General features: G+C 41.4%; 1 protein-coding gene across 3 annotated transcripts in view; it reads left to right on the forward strand.

Moving 5' to 3' along the window:
• runx3 (RUNX family transcription factor 3) overlaps nucleotides 1-13,661 on the forward strand; it is a 59,173-nt gene that overhangs the window by 10,614 nt on the left and 34,898 nt on the right. Inside the window, exon 1 of one of the 3 annotated variants that reach the window (XM_086049611.1) lies at nucleotides 12,607-12,710. The exons of the other annotated variants lie outside the window; for them this stretch is intronic. The gene's annotated coding sequence lies outside the window, so the exon portion shown is untranslated. Of the gene's footprint in view, nucleotides 1-12,606; nucleotides 12,711-13,661 lie in introns of those variants that run through there. 3 annotated transcript variants of the gene reach the window in all.

A 13,661-nucleotide genomic window follows, 5' to 3' on the forward strand; every position in this document is an offset into this window, starting at 1 on the left:
TGGAATAACTGACAATCATCGTTTGCTGCCAAATATTCCTTTTGCGAGGCGTGACAGTATCGTGTGTTCGAGTCGGCTCTCTGGAACTCCTTCACATGCAGGCTGAGTGTCGCCACGCCTTTGTTTCCTTACAATTAAAAGCCCAGAGGGCCTGCCAAGTACTTTCCAAGAGTTGTCTCGGGTCTGCAGAGAAAAGTGGCATGGACGTTTGTCAGGAAACCAACACTGGGCTTGCTGCTGGAATCTGGATGGATTCTGCAGTGAGTCAGATGGCGCTCGGGAAGCAGAACTCCTCTGAAGAGGCGAATTAATGCAATTTCAACATTTAGGGGTCCCTTTGAAGTCCTTTTGCACTTGAATGAGTGTGACAGAACCTGGAATGACCCTGTTACAGTAATGTAAGGAGCTGAAAGGGACAAACACTGACGACGATAGGTGAAAAGCTGGAAATACGCTCACAACAACCAATACAAGAACAGTATCCAATTCTGCCTTTACAAATATATTAATGGCTTTACTATTTAACAATATGATCATTATTGTTTATGTAGCTTACAGTAGTGTAGAATTGCATTGCATCATACTGAAAAGTGTTTCCGGTTCGGTTACCACCACCTAAACACCAGAGTGGCAAGATATTGGAACCACAATAATAATAATTGAAAAAATTAAAAAAAAAACCTCAATACCTCTTTGGTAGTGTCAATTAGAACTGAGTATTACTATCTTTCTATTTATATATATCATTCATATTTTGATGGATCTTGTCTATATGTACTGTATATTTTACAGTATGTATAATTGTACTGTTGCTGTCAAATGTGTACAGTCTATGCCAGCACCCAAATCAATCATTTTTAAAGGAGCATTTAATAGAGCTCTTGCTCTAAATTTTGAGGTTGCAGGCAGGGGCGGAGCTACATGGTGGCCATGGCCACCCTGGCCACCCATTGTCACTCTCCTTGGCCCCACTCCTTGGGGAAATTTGATATTTGCGATCACATGGATGCCCTTGATACCCTGCCAGAAATTATTTATAGTAACTACGTATTTAAAGAACATACGTATCAACAATTGGTCTGTATGCACATTTTAATAGAATGTCTTCTGTAAAGGAGATTTGATTCATTACAGTCAATAATATATTTTAAAAAAGCATTACCTTTCCACCATAGAAAGCAAACATCATGGCTGAAAAGTCATTGTTTCCACAGTCATGGTTTCATGAAATAAAAAACGCACACAAACACACACACACTCAAAAAACAAACCTATAAGAAAAAAAGCAATGTTTTGAATTGTGAAGAATTCAGAGATATTTGTGCCTGTGCTTTTTAGATATGTTTTGAATGAATGAGACCTTGGCCATTGGGGAAAATGGATCACTCTTAATGGCTGTTAGCTAATGAATCAGTGTATGAGATAGAAGTAGACAATGATAAAAGAAAATATCATTATCTAGTGCAAAATGTTGCTTTTGACTTGTTCCTGCTTGATTTTGAGTGTGACAGGCATTGTTCTGGATATGTGGATTTTATTGGGGCGTGGTAAGAATGACACACCCTTGCACGGCCACCCCTCACTGATGATCTGTCACCCTGGCCACCCCTCTGAAAACTTTCTGGCTACGCCCCTGGTTTCGGTGGACCTTCACATCACTTCAAGCCAATTTAAAAAACATGATGCTTTTTATCAAAGTGGAATTTCATGAGCAGTCAAATACCCAGAAGTGCCAAAAGGAAATGTAGTGCAAATATGCCTCAACTGACATTCACTCCATTAACTAGATATGAAATACCAACACTCATTTTCATTCCTCTTATCTTTACTTTTAAAGCTTTTCCTCCAGCAAGAGGAGAGAGACAAGCACAAAGGGGCATTGTCTGCTCGTAGAAATGTGGTTTACAGACTCCGTTTTAATGACTTGGTGGTTGCAGGAAGCCAAGCATGCTTCCTAATATTTGGCTCACATGCAATTTCATTCGAGGAAAGACTCAGCTATGACGGCCTTGTCTTTGTGCCCCCCCACCCCTCTTCCCCTTTTTAGTGGCATAACTACATTTGTGTGGAATCTCTAGCGTTAGGAGAGTAGAGGCAGGCTACGTTGCCAGTCAAATGTGTTTGGGTTGTCAGACTGAATGGCTTCCAGCACTACGATCTGTCTCCTCTCCTCGTCAGTGAGAGCTGTTTGATCTGACAGAAAGACTCCATTAGAGACAGGAAAGTTCAACTGCTGGGAGGTTGGATAGCTACAGCAGCCCAGAGAGGAAAAGCTTTGCACACGCAGTCTGGTTGCAATCTTGGTGTCTATGACTGTGTGTCTATAAATGTCGCTGAGCATTACTGATCAGTCGGCTAGGTGTGTGTGCATACATGTGTGCGTGCGTGTATGTGTTTGTGTGTGTTGATAAAAGTTACTATTTATTTCCGCTGTATTTTTTATGGACAAATTGCCAAGACACTCCTCTTAATTGATGAACTATGACATTTTGGACAATTGTTTTTACGTGCTTTCAGCTTGGTGGGAACAGTTGATGAAGACCTATTTCACTTAGAGCATGACTGTTAGTAGGCAGGCGGCAGGGTGGTCGACTGGTTAGCGCGTCCGCCTCACAGTTCAGAGGTCGCGGGTTCGATCCTGGCTTTGGCCTCCCTGTGTGGAGTTTGCATGTTCTTCCCGTGCCTGTGTGGGTTTTCTCCGGGTACCACATTCCAAAAACATGCATGGTAGGTTAATTGGACAGTCTAAATTTCCCCTAAGTGTGTTTGTTTGTCTCTGTGTGCCCTGCAATTGGCTGGCAACCAATTTAGGGTGTCAACCGCCTACTGCCCGAAGAGAGCTGGGATAGGCTCCAACACGCCCGCAACCCTTGTGAGGATAAGCGGCATCGATAATGGATGGATGTTAGTAGTCAACTAAAATGGTTGAATGAGTAGGGCGTGGTAGAACTTCACAGTCATGATTTAAACATTATCAAACATACACTGTTGCGATCAACTACAACCCCTGGCAAAAATTATGGAATCACCAGTTTTAGAGAATGTTCATTCAGTTGTTTAATCAGAGCTGGCCATTCAGCTATGCTTTAGTCCGTCTATGAGTTCCCGTCTATATTCCAGACCCGCCCGGTCGGTCCCGGTCAGCCAAACGCGTCGAGAACCGACTTACCGGTTCCATGTCACATGCAGGTGCCCCACTTCTGACATGCAGCCAAAACAAAGAAAAAATGAAACAGTGTTGTACCTTTTGGTCCCACAGATGCAATGACGTGCCCCATTTTGTTTTGATTTCACCGATCACCAGGCTTTGCGTGTGTGTGTGTACGTGTTGTTTTCATAGAGGGAAAATTATGGAATCACTCAATTCTTGGGGGGAAAAATCGCCCTTGCAAATTTTGATTCCCAAAACTAACACCTGTCCCAAAACTAACACCTGCACCAGATTAGATGGCTTTTCCTTAACCCTCTGGTCATTAGTCTGCAGTTAAACATGAATCACCACACCTTGGAGAGCTGTTGCACCAAGTGGACCAACATGAATCATGGCTCCAACATGAGAGATGTCCGTAGGAACAAAAGAGAGGATTATGAAACTTCTCAAAGAAGATAAATCACCACGCAATTTTGCAAAACATTCACAGTCACAGTCAACTGTGTCTAAAATCTGGACCGAGTACAAACGACATGGGAAGGTTGTTAAAGACAATTATACTTGTCGACCAACATGAAAGTGTCAAGATAGAAAACTTAAAGCAATATGTCTTGAAAACAGAAAATGCACAGCAAAACAAATGAGGAACAAATGGGAGGAAACTGAATATCTGTGACCAAACTGGAAGAAACTACCTAAAGGAAAAGGAACAAACAACAAACGCCATCATTAACACCTAAACACAACAAGGTTACAGTGGGCTAAGGAAAAGCAATCGTGGAATGTGGATGATAGGATGAAAGTTATACTCAGTGATGATAGACGATTCTGAATCGGACAAGGTGATAATGCTGGAACCTTTGTTTGGTACCGTCCCAATGAGATTTATGAAGACGACTGCCTGAAGAAACCATGCAAATTTTCTCAGTCATTGATGATATGGGGTCTGCATGTCAGGGAAAGGCACCGGAGGGATGGCTGTCATTACATCTTCAATAAACGCATCATTTTCTGTTGACATTTTGGAGACTCTTCTTATCCCATCAATTTAAAGGGGGGAAAAAAAAATCATTTTTCAAATGATAATGCATTTAGCCATTGAGCAAAAAAAAAAAAAAGTAAAACATTCCTTGTAAAAACACGCATAAGGTATAAGGTATAAAACTATGGCCTGCAAATAGTCCAGAGCTCTGGCCAATTGAAAATCTTTAGTGGAAATTGCAGAAAATGGTCCATGACAAGGCTGTAAAGCTGATCTGGCAAAGGCAATCAGAGAGAAAGTTGGAGCCAGATTGATGAAGAGTACTGTTTATCACTCATTAAGGCCATTCCATAATATTTGCCATTGGTTGTAGGGTCGAGGCTTTGAGCCAGTCCCTTCTTAGGTCCAACAGACACGCTCCAAAATCTGGTCGAAGGTTTTCTTTGAAGAGTGGAATCGGTTCTAGCTAGAGAGGTAACAACCCCAGATTTACTTGGATTTCCACTTGCTGGTGATGTAATGACATAATGACGAGTTGTCCCAAAACTTTGTCCAGAGTGGTATGATTGTGTGGGTTTGTGCTGAGGCAAAAGGTGATGATACAGCTGTTAATAGGGTTATTTTCTGAGGTAGTGTGATATTTAGAGGTCAACCTGCATTATAGTCCAACTGCCACCACTGAAGTCAACCGTCAATTCAGGTCAGTGAAGCCTTCAAATATAAAACACGTTGACACGTGTCACAGTGGTCTGAAAGGAGACGACGGACGGCTTGATGAATACATGCAATAGTTTAGCCGCAGACTCTCACTGCATGTGTTCCATTTCTTGTGGCTTCAACTTCCACTAATCATGAGGAACGTCGACAAATATGACTCACTTCTCCAAGTAAGAAAACATGAAAAATGAGTTATACTTGTCTAAGACGAGGTACGTTAAACGGATCACCTATTTGCTCATGGTGCATATAATATAGGCTTCTCTAGCCTTTTGAGCGTGCCCAATCACTCCTAAATTTGATACATACTGTCTGTGTGTGCATTTTAAACATGATAGATCATGCAGTCCTTGGTTGAGATATGTTTTAACAACAAAAATACTGTATTACCGCCCTTGCCTCAAAAGTGGTTTGTTTCAACCAGTCCTCTGCACGTTTCCCCGGAGGGCGGAACGGGGCGGGCGGTTATAGTTTTTACGAATAAGGACGGGGTGTCGTGGCCGTAAGGGTACCCAGGTCAAGGGTGCAGGGTTGCGGCCGGACCGGCAAAAATGGGTCAAGTGCTCAGCTCTGCCCTTTATCTTTGTCTGCCCCTCTGCCTTTTACCTTCTATGGGCAGATGAAGACAAAGATGGAAAAATACATCTAGGAAATGGGAACACACTAGAGCCGCTTCGTCATCTTTTTTTTTTTTTTTTTTTGATCCGCTACATCATCAGTTCGAGCCGCGGGCTGTTTGTGTCATAAGCAGACGCAACATTTGTTCATTCATTTCCACCATGCCGTACAATTCGCGTACGTTACGAAAACCATGCATGTCACTACTACTAAAACGCAATAAATATTGCTTGTATGTATGTTTCCTGTGTCTTCTAGTTCGTTGATGCCCTCGTTTCGGCAGCCATTTTTTATTTGTTGCCGAGGGGGCGTGTGTAGAATATAGGGAGGTCGCGGTCTGTCTTAGTGCTGCAGGGCCATACACCCCTTGTCTATGACGCTACCTCTAAAGATTGCGGAGAATTGGGACACGGCTAGGTTCTCCCATTTCTAGAGGGAAGGGACAAGACGAGACGTTAGGGGTGGTATTGGGATTGAGCCTTATTCTTATCTCACTGTGTACTTTGTTAGGGAGCAGTTAGCTGACTTTTTTTCTGGCTAGGAAAATGTTCAGGTTGTCATGGACAGCACCACTGTCCTCTGTTTCATTTGGAGAGAGAGAGAGGCCAGCTGTTATGTCATGTGCATTTGTTAATATTCAAAGGTGGGTAATGCAGGTCCAGAAAGTAAAAGCCCTGCCACAGTTTGGCTTTAGCCACAGGTGCTTCTACTCAACTGGCAGGTAAACGAGCTCAGTTGATTGGAAGCACCTGTGATTAAAGATGAACTGTGGCAAGGTTTTTACTTTTTGGACCTGAATTACCCACCTCTGTTAATATCAAAGCCATGGTGCTACTAAAAACCTTGATACACATGAACATTATACTGTAACCCCAATTAGGACACAGAGAGAGGGAGGACCAAAGACAATGTTTTATACAGTGTATTAGTATTAAAAGTCACTTTCTGTTCATATAATTTACATGTTTACAATACAAAAGTTTTTTAAAAAATAAGTCCAAGGATTTTAGCACTCACCATAGGGGCCTGGTTTACTCCAGAAAAACGGAGAGGTGTGGCTGTATTAAAATGAGCTGTCCTCCTAAAATGTGTTTGTTTTCTAAATCTAACCCATTCCTCTTTTGCTGAGACTCAACACCAAAATAACCTCTACTTGATGGTTTACTCAAGGACTTTCCCAAAAAGTGATATTCTTCTCCTTCATAAATGTGGTACTTTAAATTGTGTTAAAACATACAAACCATGAAATTTACCTTCCATGTCCAGGAGCTAAGCACCCCTAAAACTCTGATCCTAGAATTGCCCCTGGCATATAGTAGCTGTTTTAAAGTGATTAGGCAAGTGTCAAGCGCCAGTCAAACATCCGTCCCCTGATCTTTGAGTGGGAGCTGGGAGCTGGCAATATGTCTGCATGGCAGTTAAACTGTCACTGGCAGGAACTGTACACTTTTTGCTGCAGCTGAATGCAACATGGCAGTGCCGCAGGTGTGTGTGTCTGTGTGAGTGCACCCACCAATCCCCGCTTTGTCACAATAAAACAGTTACTTGTCTCTGTTAGTGTCTCTGGCTTCCAGCCATCCTGAGAAATGGACTCCAACATTTTCATTGGACACATTCGGCAGAGTCAGAGTGAGTCAGGATCCTGTGTGGTGTGAGTGTGTTTATGTGTATGGGGGCTGGGGGTGCTGTCACTTTGGCAACACAACTGCACATATTGCAGCGATTACCACAGCGGAAAAATGTTTTTCTGCAACATGCAATTACTACAGATTACAGATTGCCGTCCTTGCATCAGAAGATCTCGCCAGCAAAGGAGAAACACTGTGTGTGTGTGGGTGTGTGTGTGTGTGTGTGTGTGTGTGTTGTCACACACAAATACATAGACAGACAAAGAGACAAAGAAAGATGAGAAATGATTATAGCTTTCATGAAAAACCACAGCAGAAAAAATGGGGGACTTGATGTATTTATGGTAGCCATTTGAATGTTAAAGTTATATGGACTCTCCCAGTGTAAATAAAGATCCTGTAAAAAAAAACAAAAACAAAAAAAAAACATTCTATCCTTCACAAAAGGAATGGGGTTATTTTCTTTTTTAAAACATTATTTAGCTCCAGGTTACAAACCAGCGTTGATACCAAATAGCTTCCCTCACTTTAAACAATATAGATGGAAAAGCAGTGGCCGCAGTAAGGCGGGGCCTTATTTACAAAACCCACCAGATCAAAAGTCTGCCCAAAGTGCTCCTATAATAGCACGGGGGCCTTTTGGTGAGCTTATACTCCAGTGCTACTTTTAGTGGGTTTGCAAAGAATAAACAGGCCCAGGAACCACATCACAGACTGCTAACTGTCATCATTGGGTAAGTGTACCCGACGGATGATGTGAGGGTGGAGCCACCGTGACACCGGGCTTTACAGCGAGTGTGTGCTTAAGAGGGGGGGCAGGCGGGCTTGGGCTAATAAGGGCTACCCGATATTTGAGGGTACGTATCCTTATGATACAGACCATCGCTGTTTATTTGGAAGCATCATTGTACATACTCTATAAGAACACGACACCTGCACTATGGAAATGAATTCAGTACTGTATATGAATATGTTTACATGTTAACGACTTTAATTTAAATTCATTCCGTTGTGGATTCATACAAGTGTCATTTTTCATGTCAAACAGGCACTCTGAGTCAATATTTTTGTTTTTACTATTCAACATTAGTGTGGACGTGTTCAACCCCGTTTTCCAATGCTTGTTAACTGCATTTACTTTCAGAAGTATGATTTGGAAAATTTGGGTCATTCCACCACAACATTGGAGAAAAACAAAATCACATTTCACAAAACACAGCAATGATGTCATCCCGAAATGCCCATTTAGAAATGAGGCACCGTCGTGCCAGGGCTGCCTTGTTCACTGTCTGCCCCTGTTTCATTATGTAGTATGCTGTCATCACTGTTGCATTGAAGGATAGTATGTTACTGTTCTATCTGTAATAATCATTTACCAGCTATGCATCCAGGTCACATATTCAATTCAGACATGGCTAAATTACACGTAATATTTTGGAAACCGTGTGTGTGAATGCTAAGAGATTGTTTTAGGCAAAATGACTACATCAACATTTCATTGCCTATTTGTGTAACATGCTACAGCTATCATAATCTCCTTTAAATATCACTGGCGTTAGCCAGAATGGCCATATCTCCAAAAGCTTCACTTTTCAGGGAAACACTAAAAAAAATAGCATGTTTGTTGAGCTATCAATGTAGTATCATCAACTACAACAAACCATATTCAACACTTTGTACTGGTCAATAATTTGTAAAAAAAAATAAATAAATAACTGGGACTGACCAATAGAATGATTTTGTGAAAAAAATAAATAAATTACCAAATTTGGACAAAGGAGGTTTTCGCCTGAACACTGGCAATATGCTTTTGTCTTTTTATAAGGCACCATTTTTTTTGTTTGTTTATTTAAACATTTCAAGTACAATATCAGGTTTGTTAGTAGCACTGTTGGTAATAGTAAGCATTTTATTTAGTATTACATATCTCATAATACCAATATGTCATTATCATATCATTTCATTTTATTTACTATAGTTGTATTCATTACATTTTTCCTCCATTTTTAATGATAGTTTTAGCTATTTTGAAGGAATAACTCATGTGCTGCACAATGAGGCATAAAAGCTCCTTTTTGGACACCCACCGATGTTTCAAATACTTGTCCTTTCCAGGTAAAGGTAATCATATAAAAATATTATAGTATTTTGCTTTGTTTTGCGTGTACGTGGCTGTGTGTGGGTGTGCGTGTGCGTGTGTGTGTGTTCCATTCTGACGAATACAGTAGCTATGGCCAATAATGTTTCACACAACAAGTTAACGGTATTCTAGCATTAACAGCAAAATTGCAGAGTCAAGCATTCACACAATAACATGTTAGAGACACAGCAACATGTTTGGCACATTCAAAATTAAGCCCTTAAAAATCAATTTACGTTGAAGACTGAAATATAAACATAGGTGGAGTTGTCCCCCAACAGCCATTATTTTGCTCAATTGATTCAGGAGGCTTTAATAAGCCCTCGGCTCCACTCTGCACCTTTTATAGAACGTAAGCAGAGTATTAAAGATGCATGAGGCCGATGGGCTCATTGTCTACTCCAGTGTTTTGTCTCATCCCAATTCGGCAAGCTTCCAGCGTATTTGGCTGCCAGGTTTAGAGATGTCAACAACAGACAAATATACATCGTCTCGATATGTACAGATAGACTCTGCAAATATGGAGTAATGATAGTGTTTCAGAGTGAACAGACAATGACGATTTACAATTAATCCAATGGAAGTTATCCAAGCAATAAACAGAATTACAAGAAAATAAGAAAAGTAATTGAGGAAAATGTAAAGGCAGTGATACTGCATATAAAATGTGAAATAAGCTATATAACTATATGACAAAATGCGTGTAATTTCGTGTTTGATAGAATATGTACTTATTTTAACAATGCTTTTTGCCAATTAGAAAGCCTTTTTTTTTATCTCCATTTAAATGATGCCCCATTTGTAACAAACATGCAATTGCGGGCAGAACAGCAAAACTGAGTATGGACGCTGCACCTATGTATCCATCCATCCATCTTCATTATGTGTTGCGGGGAGCAGGAGCCTGTCCCAGATGACTTTAGACGAAAGGCAACTCACATCCTGGACTGTTCGCCAGTCAATCACAGGGTACATAAAGAGACAAAAGACAACCATCCATAGTCATAACTGTGCGTTTGAATACTCACTGAGTGGGAACTATACCCACACTGTGCACAGAGTTCATGGCAGCCTCACTGACACCGTGCCATTAAAATGTGGCAAATCTTCATGGACAGTGTTGATTCGGTTGCTGCCGTTGTCTCTCGTTTTGAGATTCTGGTACCCTCAGAGTTGACAAAGAGATGCCCGATACCAGTGATTTTGCTATGTGTTGCAATGTATGCTATGTATTTGAGTGTTCATTTGGTATCCACCCCAAGAATCAACATGTTGTGTTTGTCCAATCTGGACAAGGCCTGTGAAATAGGGCAACTTCAAAACGATCAAGCAAGCAAGATCCATCATTATATGGTTGTACCATCTCCAAACTAATAGCCAAGAGCCATTAAAAGGGGCATGTCAAGAAAGACAAAAATGGCCTCCAAAGAAAACTGGTTGCGTACTCTTTCAGGTTGAGACAATCCGGAAAAGACTCTCATCTGGCTCCCAGTAAGGCCTGCCATGGGAGCTGAGCTCTTCACCACCAAACCTGTTTGCGCTGTCAGCACCCACAATGGATAGGAAATATGTTGTTGTATGTTTAGCTATGAGTCTTGAAAATACTATCAAGACTGCTGCATCAGTTGAGTAACAGCATTTGGTGGAGAAATTGTGATGGTGAGGGGCGGCATCTCCCGAGGCCTGTCATTGTCCACAATTTGGGTTTAAAAAAACTGAATGGCCTGCCAAGAGTCCTGACCTCAACCCAAGCGCACACTTGTGAAATCCGCTTGGGCGCGATGTACGTGCTCAAGTGACCAACACAACCACTTTGCCTGATCTGAGCCACCTCCTGGTTAAGGAGTGGTGTGCCATCCCACAAGAGTGTGTGACTCATGAGGAGGTGGAAAGAAAGGCTCAGGAAATAAACAGGTTTGCCAAAATGCAGTGGCAAGAAACATTGTTACAACAGAGAAATAAATATCAAACAGTACAGGTCAAAACTTTTGGTTTTAGGTTTATTTTCATCTGCACAGGTCTGTAGAAGTCACATTGCAAGATTTTCCTCGCAGTATCACAGGTTTTCTATTCTCTTCTTCCGGAGCTCTACATCTCACTCTTCATCTCATCCAGCAGCCAATCAAGAATCGTCTCAACTGAATTGAAAAATAGCTGCATCACAACTGCCTGAATGCACAAAGAAAGGCGTAAAAGGCTAGTCCACTTTTAGTCCTGTACTTCCACACTTTGATCACATGACCGCAGCATGTCACCTCTATTTGTATTTGACACATTTATCGCAATTTTGCAAAACAAAATGCTGTCCTGACCAATCTTAAAGGGGGAAATCAACCCAAACATATTTCTTTCAAGAATATGTTCCCAGCACACCCACTATTTGAAACACGGCATTCTGATTGATATTGCGTTTGTGGAATATGAGTTAAGCAGCAAAATCCACCCGTTTTTAGCCAGTTCAGGGGGCGGCCATTTTGTCAGTCAACTGATGAATCACGGCTGGCCTGTTTTCTTAAGCTGAGCCGTGATTGGTCGTCACCTGAGCCCTGAGGAGTTGTGATGTCATTTTCGGTAGACAGAAGTGACAAAATGGACACCCCCAGAAATGGCTAAAAATGAGTGGATTAACTCTTGTTCCACAAAGGCAATATTTATCAGAAATGCCTTGTTTCAACTAGTGGGCTTCCATAGAACATATTCTTGAAAAAAATATGTTTGAGTTGACTTCCCTTTAAGGCAGAACCAATCTTGCACAAGTGATCACAGGAATGACGATGTGCTTATAGTGCCTGCCAGCCTGCGTGTCTCTCTGCCAACTTTACTGAATTATAGTAAGCTTGACAGAAATAGATGTACAGTAGGGTCCATTTCTGTCCCCTAATGGTGCAGTATAAGTCCAGGTTATTATTATCATTATTAATGTACCACATCGGGCTCCACTGGACTCCGATGTAAATTCTGTATTTGTACCTGTTCCAGGTTGAAAAGGGCTGCATACAGTATGTTCCCAAATGTAAAGGATAGAAAGGCAGTCAGTGCCTTTGAAGAGACCATCCCTTTCATTGAACCCTGAAAGTTAGGAGTGCAAGAACGGACTGTAAAGAGTGTAAAGTCCAAATACCTTCAAAGGACTGGAGCACAAGGCAAACCAACACTCTTAAAACCAGGATGAGGACTGAAAACCGGTCAGTTTTTCAAAGTCTCTGAATGTCAGAGATAGTCGAAGCCTGGCTCGGAACTATAGAATTATTGAAAACAGGCTTATTTGTGATTCAAACTAAACCAGCAAGTATATATAAACCTTTTAATTGCTCAGTGTTAAAGTGAGCAGCAAACGTGACGTGCTGACACATTGTATAATCAAAGCTGAGCGGTGATCAGAGCAACAAGAGTCCAAAACATAAACCATTCAACAAATCATTCCTGTCTAAAATGTATGAAGTGGCTTTGAGGGAACCTGTGCAAATGGCTTTGGTGAGTTCCATCATCTAATCACAGACACTCTACTCCACTATATGTAGCAGAAAAGTCCAATCCAATAGCATACTGGCTCACAACGAGGAGGAACGGGTAAACAAGCTCAACGTTCCAGAGTCACCACAGAATTCATCATTCATACAAAAAAATACCCAGAGCCCTGAAGTGGTCCTAATTTAATCTGGAGGAATAAAACTCCATTTCATAGTTGTCCATTCACGGCACTCATATTTCCACTGAGCACAAACCTCCAGATGAAATTTGAGCAGACACTTTTGGGAAGGAATGTATTCGGTGGGTTGAGGGCCAAGCCTGCCCTGTAATTTGTGAATGTACAGAAATGTGTGATGGCCGCAGCTTCTCTAAAGATAGAATCTTTGTCTTAGGTCATCACCCAACCTCAAACTAGGTCTAATTGGCTCCACAGCCCCCTTTCCAAATGAATAGCTACCCATCCAAAGGCTTATGTCTGAAAATAGCCCCACATTTGACATAGGTTAATAGATCCTATCAAGCTACTAAAAAAAATGAATATGAAACTGGGAGAGGAGTCACATAGCTGAGGTTTCACCCATCTTCAAAGTGACTTTTAAGTGGCTCTGAGGCAGAGTGGGTGGCATATACTGTAGATGCATGAAGCCAAATGATTCCAGTGTCGTCGTCAAACTGTATTCATCTTTAAATTACAAGTTAATAAGGTTTCGGTCGTGTTAATCATTACTGGACCTTTGACTTATGCGAGTTTATTTTTGCTTTTAAACACCAAGAGAGGACAATAGTGCAGTTGAACCTCGAAGGGTGAATACACTCTGTTCTGTGATACTGTTCGACTTCTGATTTGTTTGTATTTAGAGTCCATTTTCCCCAGCGGACAAAGATGGCTATAGAAACAATGGAGTACCGTGTCAAAATGTCATCACCATAAAACTTTACAAACCGTTGAAGAAA

This window comes from Filicampus tigris, chromosome 13, assembly GCF_054856515.1.
Source record: "Filicampus tigris isolate MCC_2025a chromosome 13, RoL_Ftig_1.0, whole genome shotgun sequence".
Classification (NCBI taxonomy): domain Eukaryota; kingdom Metazoa; phylum Chordata; class Actinopteri; order Syngnathiformes; family Syngnathidae; genus Filicampus; species Filicampus tigris.